Source organism: Equus quagga, chromosome 1 (genome assembly GCF_021613505.1).
Source record: "Equus quagga isolate Etosha38 chromosome 1, UCLA_HA_Equagga_1.0, whole genome shotgun sequence".
Taxonomy (NCBI): domain Eukaryota; kingdom Metazoa; phylum Chordata; class Mammalia; order Perissodactyla; family Equidae; genus Equus; species Equus quagga.
The window spans coordinates 77,589,607-77,612,407 of record NC_060267.1 but is presented as its reverse complement, the minus strand read 5'-3'; positions in this window follow the sequence as shown (position 1 = coordinate 77,612,407).

Sequence of the window (22,801 nt, the reverse complement as noted above, 5' to 3'; positions counted from 1 at the left end):
GCAGACCCCTTCCATCTTGTTTCTGCCAACTCAAAGCCTCCCCTTACAGCTTCAGGGGTGAAAGCGGAGGGGAGACACATTTGAGACTTAACCATCTCCCCAGAAAGTGACCACATTACTTCCACTCACATTCTGTCAGTCATAAACAGTCACGTGGCCAACCTAAGTGCAAAGGATCCTGGGAAGTGTCAAGGAGAACATGGGTATCAGTAACTCTTGCAGGTTATGGCGCAGTAGGGAATTCACAGAGCCACGAGTGTGTTTCCTTCAGCAAGAGAGTCATCTCATGCAAGTCCCCACTCTTCACAAAACAAAAAAAGATCAGAAGATCTGAGGTTATAGTCTCTTGTTAAATCTGCAGCGGTTCCATACCAACTCTTCAGGTCAAGTTCAATGTATAAAACCTGTGCTTTCCTCTTGGCCCAGCCCCTTTCCTCCAGCATTTACTTAAAAATGTAGATAATGGTGTGGAGGGCAGAGAAATTTTTTTTTTCCATTTCCCAAAGCAAACACTAAGGTTTAAAGTTTTCTTTTTTTCTTGTTACCCACACATCTCCCTTTATCTCCTTGATTTAATATTATTAGATAAGTCATACTCTAACAGATCTTAGTCTCAGAATTCCATTTCCCTAAATTAAAAAAAAAAAAAGAACAAAAGCAATTCTCCAAGCGGTCTTTTTTCCAAATAAAGCTCTTCTTCCTCATCATTTTCTCTCTGTTTTGGCAGACAAGCAAGAATTATGTCATAGCCTTGCGGTCTGCGTCTCTTTCACTGAGGTTTGTCGGAGATGGAGCGAAGAATGAGGAAATTTGGATGGTTTCCAGTTGAATGCTATGGTTTTCTTCCTGTGGTGGCTGTTCGCCTCCAGAAAATCCTAGGGAAATCCAGTGTGGGCCGTGGTTGACAGGAAATTCAAGTTCCAATTCTATCCCCAGGAGAAAGCAGGCTTTGTTGCTTAGCCACAGTTAGTGCAGAGGAACAGGTCCCTTTGCTTGAGTCAAAGATCCCAAGACGTTATCAAGCTCTGAGTGCACAGGGAAGACCCAAGACCAAGAACTGGAAATGGAAAATTGTGAGAAACAGCCTCTAATTCAAATGAGTTTTTCTCGAGTGGATTTTGAATTTTCCAAAGTGCCATTCTTAACCCTGCCCTGTCATCACTGAAATGACCATTTACCTCCATGAAAAGACCATGGACCTCAATGGCAGGCTGAAGTTAATCAGAAGAATTGCATTGGTAGCCAGCAAGCTCTGGGAGCTTGAGCAAAACAGTCACCTCCTTGGGTCTGTTCCCTCACTGAGCACTGGAGGAACTTTAGGGTCCTGTCCAATGTAAGGGACCATATCTCATGTACGTCACTGTCCCAGAACTTAGCATGTGGTTTGATTCTCGAGACTATAATTAATCATTGTGGAATGATTCATGAATGAGAGTCCATTAGTCTGCTCAGGCTGCCATAACAAAATACCACTGGCTGGGTGGCTTAAACAACAGAAATTTATTTTCTCACAATTCTGGAGAATAGAAGTCCAAGATTGAGGTGTCGTTGGGATTTGTTTCTAGTAAAGCCTCTCTTCTGCCTTAAGGATGGCCACCTTCTCACTGTATCTTCACAAGGCCTCTTCCCTTTGCATGTGCAGAAAGCAAGCAAGATCTCTGGTGTCTCTTCCTCTTCTTATAGTAAGGACACCAGTCCTATTGGATTAGGGCCCCTCCCTTATGATATCATTTAACCTTAATCGTCTCCCTACAAATGCAGTTGCATTGGGGGTTAGCTCTTCAGCATGTGAGTTTGGGGGTGGAAGGAGGACATAATTGAATCCATCACAGAGATCTAAGGATGTCTTTCTTTAAATCTTGTAATGGAGCAATATGGTCTTAAGTCATTGCATTTGTATTAAGGAAATCTAGGTAGGCTCTATATGCTATTTTCATATGGTTTATTATCATCAGAATTGTCAAATATAAATAATTGCCACCCGAAGTAATTCAGAAACATTTAGATGATTGAGGTTTAAGAGAAATTTAAGGAGATTTTCACTGTAGAGAGCATCTCCAGATCTGCTAGCCTTGGGGTATGATCATCTATTTCACACTAATTTTGTCACAGAACTTAAAATTAGATCCCTTTGTGTAAAGACTCACAAAACAGTTTTTCTATCTTGAAATAATGTCTTAAGATATGTAGAGATTGTTTGTTTGATATTTGTAATTTAATTACGAAAGTTTATGAGGACCTTGCGACTTTACTAAAATTGATCTGTGCCAACAACTTGATGCACAAGGACCCTACACTGTTCAAATATAGGTTCAAGTCACTGACTGATGATGGATAAAAAGGAAGAGAAGGAGAGTGTGTGTGCGTGTGTATGTAAGAGAGCTAGAGAGAGAGACTGAGATGAGACAGGAGCAAAGTACATTATTTATGCTCTTGTGAAAACTGCCTGTGAAATTTAAATGCAGGTGTCGTGTCCTTAGAAAGCTGTTCTGATACTGATCAAGTTTGCTCATGTTACCTGTGTTGTGGAATCATTTAAGTGCAAGGGAGGTCCCCAGGTGCAAAATGTGATAGAAGATCTTCTTTCACTATCAAATGAAGGTGAAGGTAATTATATTAATATAAAATAGATAATGATTGTATTGGTATTAATGTAATATATTCTAATCTTTAATATTTAAGTGTAATGCGATTTATTGTTACCGTTACAAATCCTATCTGAGAGTCTGCTGCATTTGCTGAAAAACCCACTACATCTCACATGCATTTTGTATGTCATCAGGGACCATAGCTGAAACTACCCTCCAATATTTTTGGCAGGATATATTTTATTTTCATGATAAATGAATTACCTCTCAAGTTTATCTGAAAGCAGATGTTCAAATTCACCTTTGAGGGCTGATTGTGCCTTTTTCTAGGGGAAAGGGGGACTCAACACTTTAATGAACCTTTTGCTTTTCAAAGATAAGGTCAATACCCCATTTTACTTCAAGACAATGAGGAAATAAACTGTTCTTCGTGTAATAGCATAAAATTGGTCATTATTGTGTGTAGATGTGCAGTTCTGCAATTATTTTCCCTTTCATGAAAGCCATTGTGTGATTTTTCCTTTCATAGGGAGCTTCAGATGAGTTCTGGACTAAATGCAGGGGGTCATGGTGTGGTAATGTACCCTCATATGGTGATTGCTTGGGCCAGACAATTTGCAAATTTTAACCCAATTAATTAATTTAGCCCTTCACATTTTAACCCAATTAATCCTTGCATTAACCTTATGAGGCAAACTCTATTAGTATCTCCTCTCTACAGAAGAGTAAACTAAGGCACAGAGAAGTAACTTGCCCAGGGTCACACAGCTAGTAAGCAGCAGAGTCTGGATTCAAACTCAGGCATCTTGATGGGCACTCTCACTGAGAAGAGGCTAGCTAGACTTTGCATCACAATGACCCACTGATAGTGGGTGCGTTGGGTGGGTAGGCGAGTGGGGATAAGAAAATAGATAGGGGATGGCCCCATGGCACAGCAGTTAAGTTCACACACTCCGCTGCAGTGGCCTGGGATTCGTCAGTTTGGATCCTGGAAGCTGACCTACACACTGCTTGTCAAGCCATGCTGTGGCAGGTATCCCACATATAAAGTAGAGGAAGATGGGCATGGATGTTAGCTCAGGACCGGTCTTCCTCAGAAAACAGAGGAGAATTGGCGGCCAATGTTAGCTCAGGGCTAATCTTCCTGAAAAAAAAGAAAAAGAAAATAGACAGCCAGTTGGGAACCCAGTTGAAGGGATTTCCAGTCAAATCGTCTTGGGTAGGGTTTCAGATAGACCCATATATTACCAAAATCCATTCTAAGGCTAGTGGCAGTTATTAATAAGAAAGTGAATTTTATTCTTCTATGAATTGAGTGCTTAGTCAGTGCTAAATTTACATGCATTATCTCATTTATTCCTTAGAACAGTGTAGAGTATCATTGAAGAAGGAAATTAGAAATCAACACACGATAAGGTGTGTAGGGTTTCAGCCTCAGAGCTTGGTGCAAGAGGGAAGAATCCAGTGAATTCAGACACAGGTTGGAAAGTAGTAAGGCGGATAGAGGTGAAAGGTTCATGACTCAGGTTAGGAAAGAGGTGAATGGGTTCTCAGATTCTGGCAATGTGGATCATGTTGATCTTGATACATTTTAAAGACAGGACTGAGCTTTGAAAATTGACCAAATGATACAACCAAAGGCTTCATGTCATAATCAGGTAGGTTTGGCCCACTCCATAGAAGAGGAAAATACTTTCAAGGACAGCGGTCATAAAAAACTTTGTTCTTGGCATTTTCAGAGATGACGATAGGCAATTTCATTGTATCATCTTAGAAAATGGAGACTTATTTTAAGCATCTTGAAAGAAAAGGCTCAAAGAGGAACATACAACATCTATTTATAATTAGGGAATTGAAACAAGGTTGAGAAGGTTACAAGATTATAAGAACTCTATTTTTCATCCCTCCATTAAAATAATAGCTCAATTTAATTTCATGCTGGGACAAATCTAACTTTGTGGAAATTTTAGATCTGATGTCCAAAATATAATCAACTTTAGGCGTTCATAGTAACCTATGAATTGTAGTTAAAAAGATGGAAAAGTAAAATAGGGAATTAAAAATAAACATCAATGACACTCAAGTGATTTCTTTACTGGACCACAATTTTTCTACATATTTGAAAGGAAACAAATATAATTGTCTTTCCCTTCTGTGGGTATCATGCAAGCATATCTATCTATCTATCTATCTATCTATCTATCTATCTATCTATCTATCTCTATCCAACACACTCATCCATATACATATGTACGCTAAAGTACGTAGTATTGAAAATCAGAATCAGATCAACTAGACCCCCACCCTTAAGGGTACCAGCTAATGCTCTAGTATCCAAGGGGTTGCTAGGCACGGGGAGAAAAGGGAGTGGGTAGGAACAACAACAACAGAAAAAACAGACTCCCCATGGCAAAGCTTCCCCTGCAGCAACAATGAGCCAAGTTGGAATGTTGGAAGTGCACTGAGCTTTAAACAATGAACCCATTGTATCTGCATCTCAGACGACCAGCCTCTCATAGGATAACTTGGGCTCCCAAATTCTCCTAATGTAGAAGAACGTGAGTAACTCAGCATCTTTTTAGACAGGCTCTGCTTTCAACCTGTCTTCACGAGCCCCACACTTTGCAGAGACACTCAACTCCAAGATCTATGAACTACCCCTTGCGTTGATGAATGAGCTGTTGCCAACTGTTCACTTTACCCTGCTAATTTCCTCCACAAGACACCTCAGAAAATTATTGCCGAGCAGTTTTAAATTTGCTGTTCTCCTGTGACTCCTAAAGCTGCTATCCACCTTCCACGAGCTAGACTCCTCATACGTATAGCAATAATTAAGGGTTGCTGCTACATAACAGATACAGAAAGATGCCTCCAAAACCTCAAAGACTGCATCAACTTTTCAGAATTCAACTGAGAATATCTACACTTATTTAGTAAGGCAGACAAGAATTTCCTGCTCTGGCCTCTATTTATCTTTCCAGCCACATCTCTTGCAACCCCCACATACATGCATGTTATCTTCCAATCAGTCTGGGCAACTTACACTTTCCTGAATACATCACACCTTCATGTGCTTCCTGTCACTTCACAGATGTTCCCTCTGACTTTAATGCTTCTCTCAGCCCATCACTCACCTGGTTAACACCTACACCTCTTCAGTCCTTGGCTGAGGCATTTCACCTACTCTTGGAAGCATTTGTTTACTGCCCTCAACTACCTCCAAATTGGCTTCATTTTTATTCTTTCATATTCTTCCACTTGCCTCCTCTATCCCTTATGGAAAACATCTACTACATAATTTAGAATAGTCGATCCTCTATTATAGAATTCAAAGCCATCATCATTAATTTCCTTCTCTGTCTCCTCTGAGACAATTGATGGACAGAACATGTCTCTTTCATATATGAATTTCTAGGGTCCTGTCTAGGACTTGGCTCAGAGTTGAGACTCAATGTATGTTTGCCAAATTAATGGAAGAAGGAGATGGCATGTGAGAAATGTGATTGATAAGCCTCGAGAAGCTCCCAATTATAATCAAGATAAATGCAATAGATCCTCTGAAATGGAATATGACCAAATCTACCTCAAATAGTACACACTAGCTGAACAGATCCACTTCTTCAAAAGGATAGATGTTTTCATTTGCACTCTTATAAAGTTTTTATGATCTAGCTGTAATTTCCCTTCTAATCTTATCTCATACTCTACCCTCCTCTCCTTCAGAAAATGTTTCAGCCAAGCTGGATTTCTTTTAGTGTCTGAATGTGCCATCTTCTTACTTACTTCCAGCCTATCCACGTTCCCAATTCTACCCAGTGCTTTCCTCTATTCCAAATCATAGGCCTTAACAACTTCTATTAGTTTTTCAAGTCTCAGCTTAAACAAGGTCTCCTACTAGAATAGAAGCCTCATCCAATACTACAGACCAGAGTTAGATGCACTTCCTCTATCTTCCCATGAAACCCCACATTTTCTTCCATAACATTATTTATCACATTGTATTATAATAGTACATTTACTTTTTGTTTTATCCATTGTGTTTATTTTATATCCCCAACATCTAACAGAGTTCCTATCATACAGCCAAAGGATATGCAATATTTTCAGGAGGTTAAATGATAAAATTAGGGAGGAGAAAAAGAAGGAAGAGTAACAGGATGTTTTACTGGGATTCTGATTCAGTTTTAGTTAGGTCCCCCAAAAAATGAATGTCCAGGACTTGGAGATTTCAAAGTGAGATGCTTAGCCATGTATGCAGGACTGGAAAAGGAGGTGGCTTACAACCTACCTTAAAGGAATAAGTGATTTAAGTTGAACATTAGAGATTGGTTGTCACTGAAGCATGCCTTGAGCCTTACCTCCAACTCCATCCCATGGCAGGGCTTATTCTCCCATCACCTCAAGCTAAGTGAGTTTCAAGACTGATCAAAGAGCCTACACATCTTCCCTGTAAGTCTGGGGGACACTCAGAGGGCTAGTGACTGACCAGACTGACAAGCCTGAGAAATCTAAAGAGGAGGAGGTTGGCTGAAGCAGCCTGTAGCAACCAAGCAGAGCAGATTTGGAAGTCATTGCACACTGACTGGTGATGGGTCCAAGGAAGGAAGCAAGCTAACCAGGCAGGAGCCATATGAGCAGGCTTTGTTTAAGAGAAGTACCAGGAGGGGTGATAAAAACCCAGCAGAGCTTGTGCAGAAGGTGGTGGTCCCCTATGTGACCACCAAGAGGGGATGCATTTATCCATGTCATTCATGCAGGAAAGAGATCCCCTGAAAAAAATATGAGGGCAAAGAGAGGTCTCTAGTTACACATATAACATCCTATAAAAGAATCACCTTTAAATAACTCCTGAGGCCAGAGAACACTGAAGCCAGCTCACAGCAATTTCTGTCTCAAAACCTTTGCCCGCCCAGCTCACCTCTCCATCCCTGACTCAAATTTGCTCCTGAAGGAATCATAAACAGAATTTTCTACAAATGGGAAGGAGAATTCAAAGTATAAGAGGGAGAAAGAGAATAAACACAGCTGATCAAAGAACCCCCACGCTTACCCTCTTACCTCCTGCGGGCTTCCTGAGCTAAGAAGAGAGAAAACTTAAATTGTAATGAAGTTCAGCATTTTGACTGCTAAAGGGGCTGGACATTTTGATTACTGAAACAAGATTGTATTGTGGTTGGAAATGGATAGAGGCCACGTTTTCTCTGAGGGTAAGCAGTTTAGCCATTGGACAGAAGAGTCAACATGGGGTCCACAGGTGGAGCTCTGAGAGAAAACACAGTCATTTTCTGATTGCACCCCACCTATTCTGCTCGTGCAACATGCTAGGGACAGAAGAAAGGAAGGGAGAGAAAGTGTTTCAGGATAGACCTTCTTCCATCAGCATGATCACACCAGATTTTTGGTAGTTTTGTCCCTACCTTAGAGAAGGTCAACCAGGAAGTCATGGGTATTTCACATAAGCCAATGAGAGCCTTGAATTAACCCATTTTCCACTCTGCATCTTTAATCACTCTCTCTATATTAGAGTTTTAGATCCCCTTGCAAACATATCTGTGTACAATGGAAAGAACCAACTGACCACCTGCCGTGACCGCTGAGCCCACGAGGTCGTCATAGTTCTTTCTGAGTATAAATAGTAAAGTGCTGTTCTGCTTCAGACTTTAGTCACTTGCAAATGTGTTTGAGGTGAATGTGTTCCGTTGATCACTTCTGGGACAAAATGCAACAGGCATAGAAAAGCTGGGCTAAAATTTAGAACTCTATTGTTTCATTCCAGTGGGCATCTTTCAGAGTCTCAATGTGTCCACTTTTTAGAGAGTTCTCCCCTTAAATTCCCCTGATATTCTTTCATAATCTGACTTAAAAAAAAAAGAATCACTGCCGTTTTTAAGGTCTCTTAATGGCCCGGAGCTTTGCATGTCATCTCTTAGTTGAGCATTACAACACCCTGTAAATTAGATATCAGTGTCTCCGTTTTACAGATGAAGCAACCAAAGCCTAAAAAGGCTAAAGAGCTTCTCCAAGAGCTCAGTTAGTAGAAGATAGAGCCAAGAGTCAACCTCAAGTCCACTACACCCAGTTGCCTTTCTTCCTGGATTGCCTCTTTGGCAAGAAGGGAAAAGAAATTTTCTGATTTATGAAAACCCCATTTCCTTAACTCTGGACTGTAGAAAATCTGTACCCACCTAGTCATAAAGAGTGGTCTCCTACCCTGCCCCACCCAGTTCAGCAACCTTTCCGAAGTTATTTCAACATTTGAATGAAAGGCTAGGAGAGCTCCAACCTAGGTCAATGCCAACACACCATTTTCATCATTCTGTGGCGAGCAGCTGCTAGAATCAGCTGAAGCTGGCAAGTTGCCCTTACAAACCAACCCCTTAAAGTGTTAGAGATGCCCAGGATATCTTGGCGCAGTCCACCTGGACATGGAGCTTTCGAAAAGAGAGCCAATTGCCCTATCTGACAAGCAGGGATAAGATTCCAAGAACTCTTACCATATCCAAAATAATTTGGACTCCAGTTTCCAAGAAAACTGTCATCATTTGAATCCATGGGGTATGATTACAGTAGAAGAAATCCCCTGCCTTGAGAAAGTCCTGGGATCAGCAAGAAACATTATTCAAGAATCTACATGTTTCTTATCTAAGTTAATTCTGCTAATGTTTATGGATTCTCCTTATGGCCCAAATACCTATGAATCACATTGATTGTTGACTTTTACCTCCTTCCCATAGATTTAGGCTGAGTAACTAGTATTCTTTTTGGCAGACAATGCTTTCTGGAAGCACAAAAAGGCTTCTAAAGAAAAGTCTGTGTGAGGTCTCATCAGAAAAAAAGGTACAGCTACTTTCCAATTCACAGATTTTAGAAAAGATGGTTTTTTAATGGCTCTTTAATAAGGTGTTCCTGTTGGGGCTGGAGTAAAGTTAATTTTCAATGCCCCTCGGAAAAAGATCAGAGATGAAGTATAATATTCCTGTGGGGTAATGTTTTTATAATCCAGAAAGTCATGGAAACATAAATTTATGCTTATATTGCCCATTTATTTGCACTTTATCATCCACTAAACCAAATATCTACATTAAGCAGAGCTGCTTCCAGGGAAGAAGACTCTTGAGATTAAGAGTCTACAAAAAATAAAATAAAATGAAAAATAAGAAACAATCCTCCCCCTCCCTGCAATTTTAGCTTCTTAGGGAGAGTCCTAAAACATCAGTGTTTTTCATGGATTTCTCCCTGTCCAGAATGTTCTCTCCCAACTCATCACCCATCAAGACCTAGATTAGGTCTCCCCTCATATAGAAGTCTTCCCTAAATACCTCCACAACTATAGAGCCCCTTCTAGGTTGGTTTGTTTGTTTTTCTTTAACAACATAGTTAATACATAGCGTGTGTTCTTTTTGAAAATCATTTCATAAGTCAGTGAAACTATAAGCTTCTTGAGAGCAGAGAAAAGGGACTGAACTAGGGGTGAAGTTCCAGTTTTCTCCGTGGCTTTCCATGTGATTTTAAGTAGATCACTTTTCTTCACAGCTATACCATTTTTTCTCATGTATAAAGAGATCATTTGGTTTCCAAGGCCCCATGCAACTTTCATATTCAACGGTTTTGTGATGGACTATATCATACTGGTCATTATACCCATCTCTCCTTACCCGGTGTATAAAGCCTACCTCACCGGTCTGTAACCACCAGGAAAGCAGTGATCCCATGTCCGACTTCCTTATTTCCAATGCCTAATACTGTGTGACACGTGGAAAGAGCTCAGAAGATATTCCATCGAATGAATGAATACATACTTTGTAAATGAATCGACCTTTAGTAAGCACATAGAATATTCCAGACATAAATGTGCTTTGCCTATGTAGTCTTCACGACACAAGCCAAGTAGACACAGATATTCCAAATTAGAAAGACAATTGAGATTCAAAGAGAATCAGTGATTTCTTCAAGGTACCACAGCTGGTGGCCAATCGACACCCAAGTTGGTGTGGCTCCTATGCACGCGCTTTCTTTTCACCACTACACCAAAGACTCTAAGCCTGTCTGAGAAACAGCGAGCACACCCACGCTGCTATATTTCATGCTTCTATAAGGAAAGGGCTTATTTATGCTGATCTGATGGGGATGGCAACAGTACTCAGCCCTAATTTGAGGAACGAAGAATTAGGGGCGAGGTTGGATTTCCCAGCAAACACTCCCCAGGCAAGTCGCAAACCCAGATGAAGTTGCAAAAGGATCCGGGAAATAGCACACATGACGAGATGATGGTTCTTTAGGTTTGTGATCAGGAAAGCCTGAGGCTCCTGCTACTGCTGCCAGGCCTGCAGATTAAGCTTCTTTCTTTCTTTCTTCAAAAGCAAGAATACTGAGCCCCTAAACTTATTTTCTTTTAAATGCTATAAGCCTTTCAGGAAACAGCTTTCTCTGGGAACCTGCTCATTACAGAAAGCCCCTTGAAGAAGTGCCAAAATGTAGTTAGCTGAGAGGGGAAAAGGGAGGGGCAAATGTTGGGTTGATTCAGCGGAGCCATTCGATGGTGAAAGTGCCTTTATCAAGGGAGCAGAGAATAGCCTGGCGCCTTCTCAACCATGCAGAGCACACAGTCTCCTGGGAAAGGAACTCACATTTGGGTGAACTGCAGCTGGAAACAGAAATTCCTGAAACTGATGGGGATGTTGAACTTAATAATTACAATAATAGCTCCCATATAAGGAGGACTCCAGGCCTTGGGTTAAGAGCTTTCTATTATATTTGACCTCATAGCCACTCTGTGGATAGATGTAATTACCTTTATAGAGGAAAAAATTGAGTCTTGGGGGATAGAAAAGACTTGCAAATATTACAAAGCAAGACATGGCCAAGTCATTATTTTAACCCTAGTCTGACAACAAAGTTCACATTACATTATCTCATCTTTCAGTGTCCAAGTGAATTCTAGATCTTCAAGGCTAATTTAAAACAAAGCAGTGTCCAGGATGGAGAAAGTGGAGAAGAATTTACATGAGGTAAGATTTCACGTTTGACAACCATGAGGTTACTTCCTTTGAACAGTGAAAAGGAAGGACCTGGGGCTCTTGGTCCATAACTACTGTCACGCCCCTGCCTTAGAGTTTATAGACATCAATGAGGAAGGTGCCACTTATTCCTGAGCATCATCCGTGTATGTAGACACAGAACCTAAAAGCTTCATCCTTAGAATCATGTCTTGAAAAGTTCCTTGAGGAAAAACAAAAATGTGGGGGAGGGTCTCTTAATGGAAAAGCAAAGATCTTGAGCTTTTGAATTGTATAATTCTGGCTGGTTACGTACCCAGGTTCTGATACGTATTAGTTCTCTGTCTATGGGAAAGTGGCTTAACCTTTTAGAATCTTAATTTCATCACCTGTAAAAATGAGTCTAAGAAGTATTTACTTTATAGGGCTCTGTGAGGTCAGAGAACATTCTAAAACAGTGGCTAAGCAGAGTTATCATTGCAAAGCAATTCCTGTGTTATTGATGTGTTTCATGGTTGTTGTTGATATTATTCTTGTTATTGTTGTTATTATTATTATTTGTTTCCAAGGAAAGATAAGCATACAAGCACACTGGCATGGATTGATTCATTTACACTAAGTAATAATTGATGATTTAAATTAAATCCGTAACGTTAATCAAAACAATGACATGTGATATTTACTGGGTGATTACTATGTGACAGGCGTGGTTCTAAGTTCTTCCACATGTCTTACATCATGTCATCCTCACAGCAACTTCATTTGGTAGTGAACAAAATATTATTCACCTAGAAGTTGAGGAAACTGAGGCACAGAGAAGTTACATAATGTCTTCCAAAGTCACAGAAGTAGTGAGAATTTGAGCCAGGATTCAAACCCAGGAAGTCTGACTCAGACAAGTTTCCCATGGGCCCCTAAGAATGGGAATTATTTACACCATGTATTTGCAAACTAGGTTCTGCAGATTCCTAGGAGCTGCCAAATGTGGTAAGGGATGATCTACAGGAGATGGGCTCCAAGGTCTTCATAGCCATTTCAGCAGAGTTGCTGTTATTTATTTTATATTTAAAATTTTCACAAGAGATCTCATGTAAATAAAAGATTTTGTGGCTTAGAAGCATTAAATAATTTGGTCTAGAGAGAGTGTGCTTCATGGGGTATACGTTCATGGGATACTGACACAGCTAGAACAGAATGAGGACCCCAGAGTGATGCGGAAGGAACACATTTAATACAGTGTTGGCTTTCACATAATTTGTACAAGGCCTAGTCCTATTTATTTTGGTTTTGACAGGAGGTTCTTCTCAGTTGGGAGGAGTATAAGGTAACTCAGGTATGATAGCCTCTGCCCACTCAACTGGGCACTAGATAGCCTGAGAGTTTCAGCACTCTCTTCATGAACAGCAGCCCTGCAGCTAAATTCCTGGAGGCCTATGTCTCACAGAGGGAATGATAGTTTGGGCCCCAAAGCTGCTTGGTTGGCAGACCTTGCTGGTGTAGCCAGTTGATGTGAGTTAGAATGAATCATCATTACAATCATAAATTTTATTATTCTCTTTTAACGCACACATAATTTAAAAGTACTTTCAGATACATCTGTACTTCTTGAAATTTCTCCCCAAAATACTTATTTAAAAAACAGGATTAGGGTGAATTCTGAGGCAGGAAATGCCTTCAAAGGAATGGAGGGATATCCTTAAAGCAGTAATCTCAAAAGTTCTTTGCTGTCTGGTGTTATATCTCAACAAGTCAAAATGACTGCCATACACTTCTAGATTCAGATTTGGGGAAATCCACTCTTTCTTCCTTTCATACCTAATAGTTTCCAAGTAGGCTTTAAAAATTATCGCTTTTATTCTATTTTTCATTGCAGGATGAATTTTTTTTTCAGTGTTTGCTGTTGTTGTTTTGTTTTGTTTTCACTTTTACTAATTTTATCAGTATATGTTTCCATGAGCAAAATACAATGAGAAGTCTCAAGTGGCCAGATGACTAGCAAGCTCCCCAAAGAGCTCAGCAAGGCCAGGAACAATATCATTTCCTACACATTGTCCTTTTTTAAGTAATTTTGTCAACAAAGTTTTTCCATTGATGTCCCACATGTGAGTGAATTAATGAAGACCAATTTCACTCCATGTGACATTGTCCCCAGAGGACCCTTAGTGAATTCAGTGTTCCATGCTTCTTCAAGCATTGAGAATTAAGGACCCTCAGCAGCTCACCTTGGTTAGTTTATTCAGAGAAAGAAGAATTGACTTCCTTTCTCCGTGAGCCTTGGGGACAAAGGAAACTCTGGCTGGATGATTCTCCGTCTATGGATTCCCAAGAGGAGGCAGGGACTTGAGATCTTCTCCAAGTTGTTGTAGCCCTCCCCAACTGCAAACTCTCCCATACTATAGGACAAGGGGCTTCAGGGGCTGATCATTTACTCATTAAATGGGTGAATCATTATCTCCCCAAGTCAACTCCTTTCACTGTGTATATTTGGTCAATAAATGGCACCATTCTGATCCTAAGGTAGCCAAATTAAAAGTCTATGGTAGGCAGGGCCTCCTCAATCTCTTCTCCTTTGCCATACAATTCCAACTGGTCATCCAGTCCATTCTCTTTCCCTGGCCTGTCCTACCTCCTCCATTGACTGGGTGATTGCTGTAGCATCAAGGCTCTTTTCTTTGCATACAAGTTTGCTCTTCCCACCCATTCTCCAGGCTGCAGGCATAAGGAGATTTCCCAAGCATTCATATGACAGCTCATTCCGCTACATAAGCGCTTCAGTGACTCTCCATTACCCGATGCAATGCTTTACAAACATTTTAAATTGAAGAACCTTTTCTTCAACTGAAAGTTACAATACGGAGTGGAAAAGAGATAAATTAGAACTGCTCTGGTTTAAGTTAAAGAAGAGAAGCAAAGTACTAAAGCATCCCTACAACAGAAATACACACACACACACACATGCACACAGAGCAGGCCTGATCCAGAAACAGCTCCTATGGAATCAAAGGAGTCCAGGTTAAAAATCACTGTCCTACAGGTAGTATCTGAGCTCTCAAAGCTCTTAAGACAACACATATGATGTAGCAGACTTCTCTGGCAGCAACCTAACTCTCAGCTCACCTGCAATTGGAGATCTCACCATAGTCGACCATTTCCGCTCACCTGATACTGCTAAGGCCCCTTGTCAACTGTTACAATAGATCTTTTAAAATTTTGCCCAAGAGCTTTCTTTGCCTCACCACAAGCTGAGTCACAGTGCAGGCAAGCACAGCCCAGAAAGGCCTCTGAAGTTAATGGCTCTGGGACCAACAATCAACTGATGAGGAAAGGAGCTACTGGATACATAATGCAGGTACCTGTCTTTCAGGTGAACAATTGTGAATGGAATTCTGCATGCTTTTCAGAGGCCCTGATGAAATGGAGCCCCATTGCTTCACGATGCACCCTCACATTGGCTTTTTTCCCTGCTTGACTCCCTGCCCCAGACAACAGTCCCAGCAATAAAATTGAAAGTCCTGCATCCCAGGAACCACTTTAGTTGTGGGCAAATCAAGACAGTTGGTCATTCTATGATTCCCTTAAAAATATTCTCAGCCAAGACTTTATCTTGGGCTCTGTTTTTGGGGAAACCTAAACTAGGATATATGAGTCATGTTGAAAAGCAAGTCCTGTTGTTAGGACCACCAGAACTGAAGTCAGTTGAAATCTTAGGCATCTAACAGCTGTGTCACTTGTCATGGGCAAGTTGCCTTGCTTCTCTAAACCTCAATTTCCTTATCTGGAATATAGGGATGAAAATAGCGACCTCTAGTAGATACGGTTATCCATTTATCTCTTTTCCATATTATTGGCTGGGCACATGGCTGCCCAGAGTAGACATTGCATTTCCAGCATCCTTTGCAGCTAGGTACGGCCATGTGACTAACTTCTGGACAACAAGATTCAAGCAAAAATATTGTGAGGCAACTTCCAGAAAGCTTTCTTAGAACACATCTAGGATATTCCCATGGCCCTCTTTCTTTCACCCCTTCTGCCTTGCTGCTGACAAGAATGCAGACAAGATGTCTAAAGCTAGAGTAGCCAAATTTGGGTATGACATGCCCTGGGTCATGGAGATGGAGGAACAAGAAAATAGAAGGAGCCCAGATACCTGAGACCTTCTTGGACCAGAGCCACCATTATATTCCTGAACTCCAGACTTGCATATGGAAGGAAAACAAATTTGTATCTTGTTTATGTCACTGTTATTCAGGGGTGGGGAACTGCAAATATTATTCTCAGCCAAATGCAATGCTAGTTGAATCACTAATTCTTTCCATTTTTGTGAGGATTACAAGATATTTACTGTGTAAACCATTTAGCATGATGCATAGCACATAGTTGGCATTCATTATTGACTTTTCAGTTATGGTGGGGAGAGTGATGGGGTGGGGTCATGGAGACCATCAAGGACACTTAACTGAGAGCAGTTTCCCATTTTCTTCCCTTCCCCAAATCTACCCCCAACCAATCTTCCCAGTCTAGTCTGACACTCCTTCCCAGATACAGCAGACTACTCACATCTTGCCATTCCCTAAATATACTACAAATACCTATTCTTCCAGGTATTTGTAATTCTATTCTTTCTGCCCAAACTATTCTTTCTTGTCTATTTCACCTTGTGACTCCGATTCAGGTTTCATGACTCTGCCAACCTCACTTCTCCAGTGCCCCAGGAAGGACTAAGGACTTAGATCTGTGCTCCCACAACACACTGCACACCACCTCCTCCTCCCCTATGGCATCAACTACATTGGATTCCCATTAGCTATGAGCATTCTCCTGCCTGGAATCATTTCCTTCTGACACAGGTTTCCTCACTTCCTGGACACCACCCCAACTTCTGTCCATTTTTTCTGCTTCATCAGAATTCAATTTCTAAGTATGATATGCATCTTGCAGTGGTGCACCTAGTCCAAACTTGACTCATATCAGAAAATGCAGTGTGCCATGATCATATTGTGGTGTTTCTATGAAAACATGTGACATCCAAAATATAATGAGCAGTGCCTATGAGCCCTTATTAAGGTGATTCAAATGATTTGCTTTTGGAAAGAAACCTAGTGGGTGAAGATAAATGTTCTGAACTGTTTTTTACTCACAACACTTTTGACACCAAGTGTATAGTGTCTTTTCCAGCACCGCTTCTCCAACTCTCCAACACCAGCTGAGTGTCCTACAATTCAATTCAATTCAATTCTGACACTATCTTCATGGAGTGAGCATTGGATCCCATAATTTAAGGACTCAGTCCCTCAAGACTGCCCCCAATTCAGATGCCAGTCACAAGACCCAGGTTATCACCAGAACTCTGATTGACTAGCTGTGAATTCAGGAGTTTCCCACAACCAACCCCTTCATCAAGTTCAATAATTTGCTAAAACAATTCACAGAACTCATAAAAGCACATTGCTTACTATTACTGGTTTATTACAAAGGATACAACTCAGGAACAGACAAATGAAAGAGTTGCACAGGGCAAAGTATGTAGAGATGTGTGTGGGGGACAGTGTGCAAGGAACTTCCATACCTTCTCCAGGTGCACCACCCTCCCAGCTCCTTGATGTGTTCACCAACCCAGAAGATCTTTGGACCCCATCTTTTAGAAGTTTTTATGGAGGTTGCATTACATAGGCACAATTGATTAAATCATTGGCCAGGGTGATTAACTCTATCCCCAGCCCCTCTCCCCTCCCAGAGGTTTGGAGTGGGACTGAAAGTTCCAACCCACTAATCATATTTTGGTCTTTCTGAAGACAAGCCCCCATACTGAAGCTCACTAGAGGCCCCCAGCTATCAGTCACTCATTGGCATCCAAAACATACTCAACACTCCAGAGATTCCCACCAAGAGTTTTAGGAGCTGTATGTCAAAAACCAGGGACAAAGGCCAAATATATATTTCTTATTTATTACAGTGATTTACTCCTCCATCTTGGTCAACTAGTATAAATTACTTCAGAACAGTGAAGACTCTACTCAAGGATGGATGCGTAGAAAGACTCAGAGCTAAGTTTATAACCAGTGCTTTCTTATGCCAATGATAATACCACATCACAAGTCAGCCTGCAAGGCAACTCATATCATCATCACATAATAATGGTAATGATAAGAATGACAACCAGAGCTAATATTTACTGAACATGCATTAGATGCCAGAAAAGATACTAAGCACTTCATAATGATTATTTCATTTTGTTCTCACTTTATATACGTATATATGGCAGGAACTCTTTCCCTTCTCATTTTAAAGATAAAGAAACAGATCTGGAATGCTTAGTGACTTGTCTAAAGCCACAAAATGAATAAGTAATAGAGCAGGAACTTGAGCACAAATTCATCAGGAGAGAAAACAAAAGCTCTCAGCATTCTGCCTGAATGCATTTCCATGAATATAATGCCCAGCACAAATTTAGCTTTCATTGTCAACCTCCTCCAGGAGGTTGCCCCTCCTCTGGGCAATCGCACTACTAGATACACCCCTCTATTAGACCACTCACCATGTTGTATTATAGTTATTCGCATAAATGTCTGTCTCCTCCACTTGTCTGAGTGCCAATTGAATCACATTGTGCACTGTTTATCTTTGTATGTCAGGGCCTGGTAGAACGGCTTATACAACATAATCATTCATTCAATTTAACAAATAATAATAGGCACACAATAAATACTTCTTGAATTGGAATGGGTCTTGGTCCCCCTACCTGTAAAATGGAGACTGTTCTCTCCTATAAACAGAGACAAGTCCCATTCTTTGATGCCAGGAAATTTTCGAGACTTCATGAGCCAATACATGTGTGCAACTGGCAAGGAACATCTTGGGAAAATGCTACCCTATTATTACAAGGCACTATTGAAAACGGACCAAAAGAGAAAATTCCTACTGTCCTAACATGATCCAGCTGCAAGAGACAAGTTGTCATTACACCAGTGGAAAGTTATTGCCTCTAGACTCAAAGCTAGTAAATTGGCCTGAAGACACAGGGTACAATCTTTGTTGCATATTGATATAAACTCTAGTCATACTGTGGAAATACACACTACCCCTGCGAGGGGGAAGCTGCCATTATGTCTCGTCACCAGGTATGTAATCAGCTTCTGGTGGGCAGATTGCCAAGCTGGCCATCTGTGTTGTGCTTGGTTGCTAGGGCACGGGCAGGGAGCTCTGTAGTGTCTTGCTTTCACCCTAGCCACGAAGGCCTGGAGCAATGACAAAGATTGCTTAAAGTGCTGGAGCTCCAAGGAAATGTACGTTTTTGGCTTAATTCATGCAACTTGTATTGAAGACCAGCTCAGAAGACTGGTATTTTTTTACAGGCTCTGCTGCTGTGGGACCCTGGGTTAGACATGTCCTTCTCTGAGCATGTAAATGTCCCCACTTGAGAATAAGAAGGACCCAAAGCTCAGTGTTCCCCAAAGAGAGTCTGTGTACCCATGGCGGTATGTGAAATGTTTACAGGTACTACTTTTTTAAAGAGAATCGACATTAGAAAATATGAATACTGCTAGAGGTGTATGTGGAAATGACGGAGACTGAAAGGGGAGCACAAATGACTGGAGTTAAACTAGTTGGATAAGTCAGATCTGACATTCTAGCATTTGACTGTGCAATTCTATCACCAAAGGCTAATTGGAAAAATTATCTGGACAATGCAAACAAAAGTAAATTTATTCTGAAAATGACTCCATGTATGTACACCAACTCTATCAAAACAAACGTTTTTCTAATACCTACAGAACATAAGACACTAGGCAATGCATTATGGATATGAAGATGAAGAAAACAGAGTCTTGGCAGAGTCTAATCAGGGATACAACTGGGAAAATAAATATCTTTAATTTAATTTAATTTACTGTAATGTTTATAATAGTGTGAAGTGACCTGGGAGCCGTGGAGAGAATATCAACTCTTCTTGGGAGAGAGAAATAGTTAAAGAAGTCTTCACAGGAGGTGAACATTGAGCTAAGCCTTGAAGCTTAAGTAAACCTTATCTGGGCATATAAGAAGGAGAAGACATTCCAGGCAGAAGGAAAGGCATGTGAAAAATTGCCGAATGGCAAATCTTGCAGGCAAATTATATTTTCTTACTCTGTATTTTATGTGTCAACAAAAGAAGCTATGTAAACATTTTGTGCACTTCATAAGTGAGAGAACCAGATGTTGGAGTTATATACATTTCCAAACCCATGTACTGTCTACTCTATCATATCACATTTGCCGTTCATGTCCGAAACCTTGCCAGTATATAGCTATTGATAGTATTTCCACCATATATATTCTTAACCAACCAAGTGTGAAATACTAATCAATCTAAGAAGAAATAACGAGATCTACTTCTTAAAGGTTAGTATCCCCAGTTGGAGGCAATTTCTAGACTTCACATTACGTTTCCTTTTTAAAAAATCCTCTGTACAATAATTCCCCAAGAAGTCTGCGTTGGTTATTTTAGAAAAAAGCCAGAATGTTCCAGAAAGACTCTCCCATGTTCTCCTTCCAGTTTATGCACAAACACATTTCTCAGAAGCAAGGATAATGGAAAGATCCCATTCCTGGGGAAAATTTCATTAAAGACAAGGCAGGAAGGATGCTGAACTGTAGCATTGATTCTTAAGACCCTGACATTTGGGGATTCACAGTTGAGGAATGCTCCATGAGACCTTCACTCTGTGAGGACACTTAATCCAATTAAGTTAGAGAAACAAGACCTCCACAATTCTTTCTCCTACTCTTTCAAGTTTTAATTTGAACAACCAAGACAAAATGCCTCGAATTCTCTGCATTTGACTTTTAAAACAAAAGGGCTGATTTGAAATAAATAGGGCTATGGTTTTGTTTTCCCTATTCACAAACTAGCAACTATTCTAAGTCAAGCCAGATATGGCTACTGACTTTGGGTAAGTACATTTCACCTTGAGAATGGGAAGTTGCGTGGAAGCCAAATATGAAAAATGTTAGTCACCTGTGTATCTTCTTCGGAAAAATATCTGTTCATATCCTCTGCTCCGTTTTCGATTGGGTTGTTTGATTTTTTTGTTGTAAAGTTGTATGAGTTCTTTGTATATTTTGGATATTAACCCCTTATTGGATATTTGTAAATATTTTGTCCCAGTTGGTGAGCTGTCTCTTCATTTTGTTGATGGTTTCTTTTGCCATGCAGAAGCTTTTTAGTCTGATGTTGTTGCATTTGTTTATTTTTTTCTTTTGTTTCCCTTGCCTGAGGAGACACGGTATTCAAAAGGACACATCGAAGACCAAGGCCAAAAAGTGAGTGTACTGCCTGTGTTTTTCTCTAGGAGTTTTATTGCTTCACGTTTTTTATTCAAGTCTTTGATGCATTTTGAGTTAATTTTTGTATATGATATAAGTTAATGGTCTACTTTCATGATTTTGCACATGACTGTCCAGTTTTCCCAGCACCATTTATTGAAGAGACTAGCCTTTCTCCATTGTATTTTCTTGGCTCCTTTGTCGAAGACTAGCTGTCCATAGATGTGTGGTTTTATTTCTGGGCTCTCAATTCTATTCTATTGATCTGTGTGTCTGTTTTTCTGTCAGTACTATGGCAAACGGTCTTATTTCATCCCTTCTCTCAGATAATGGAAATCTGCACACTCTTCTAAGGTCTTACAAGTGGGGAGAGTGACTTGATTGGTGCCCTTGGTGTCCACAGTGACAGCTGAGGAGAGATTTCTATCACCCTTTCCCCAAAAAATGTATCTGTCAATAGCATCAAATCAAAATGGCACCAGATCTGTGCCATGGGTAGGGGCCAATTCTGGAGCAGTAGAAAGAAGCCACAGAACAGAGATGCTGCTATTTCAGATGAGGATTGGGCTTCGCCCCAGGAGATTTTGTTTCACAACCTCATTGAAGACAACTTATATGTAGGTATAGCCACCAATATGGATTAGAGGTATGAACAGCCTCTGGTCTTGAGATGGACAGTTTCTTGGCCTCTACTTTCAGGTCCATGGAACACAGGGTTGTCAGTACAATGAAGAAAATTTAGGTTCATGGATCAAACTCAGTATACCCTTCAGGGAAGTAGGGTCCACCCCACAATCCAGTCTCATAAGAAGAGGCATTTCAGAGGAATGGATTTATAACCTATCACTTCCCTCTGCCCTGGGAACATTTAGCCTTCCATCTTTAGTTACCCATAACCTCTGCACATATTTATCCCCCTTAGTCAGCAGAGATATTCTTTATTGTACCCATATGTGACCAACGTATGTTTCTTCATTAAATCAATAACATCTCATACTTTTCATTCTAATGTTAACACTCTTATCACCACGCTGCCTCAGCATTTAGTTTTTCATGCCTTTGTACTGAGTATCTTGTTCATAATGGTCTTTATTCACTTTGTGTCTTCTATGCACTGTAAACTCTTGGTTAGTTAAGGCAATGCCTCATCCAGACTTCCTCTGAGCCCTGGTTGGGTCCTACACCTTCCTTATCATGGCACTTATAATAACATTTAGTTTGATCTCAGTGAACGTAGACTTCTTTCTTATTTCTTTCTGTATTTTCACTGCTAAGACGGGACTTGATACATGTTATTGTTATTTGCATTATCAGTTAGGTTGCTTTTAGCAGCAAGTAGCAGAAAATCCAGTTTAAATTGGCTCAGTTAATAATAAAATGTACCAATTCAAATAATTGAGGGTCAAAAGGTGGAGCAGGCTCCACCTGTCTCAGGTTCCTCTCCGTTGTGTCTTCTTCATCTTCAGGCACGTAGCCAGATGGCCACAGCAATCATGAGCCTCATACCCACATATCTTAAGTTACAGAGGAAGAGAGAGACTGATTCTTCACATGGCCAGCTTTGCCTCTCACATCATTTCCAGAATTGGGCCTAAGTCAATTACTGGAAAGTGTAGTGGGACTACCCTGAGATCTATCAAATCTGGCCCCAGAGCTAGAGATAGGGTCCCTTTCTCCTGCAACGCACAAACTCTGCTCAACTAGGGGTTCAGCAGGGGTTCAGCTAAAAGCAGCTACTAGACTTGTAGTGATTAAATGAACAGGGTTTACTTCTTCACATAACAAGAGCTAGGTGCCTGCTGGTATTAATTCAGCCACCTGAAGTTATCAGGACTGGTACCTGTGAGATTCGCCCACAGGTGTGGTCTTTTTCTCATGCATGTTTCAGTGTGGGTTATAAACAGGAGGGATTGA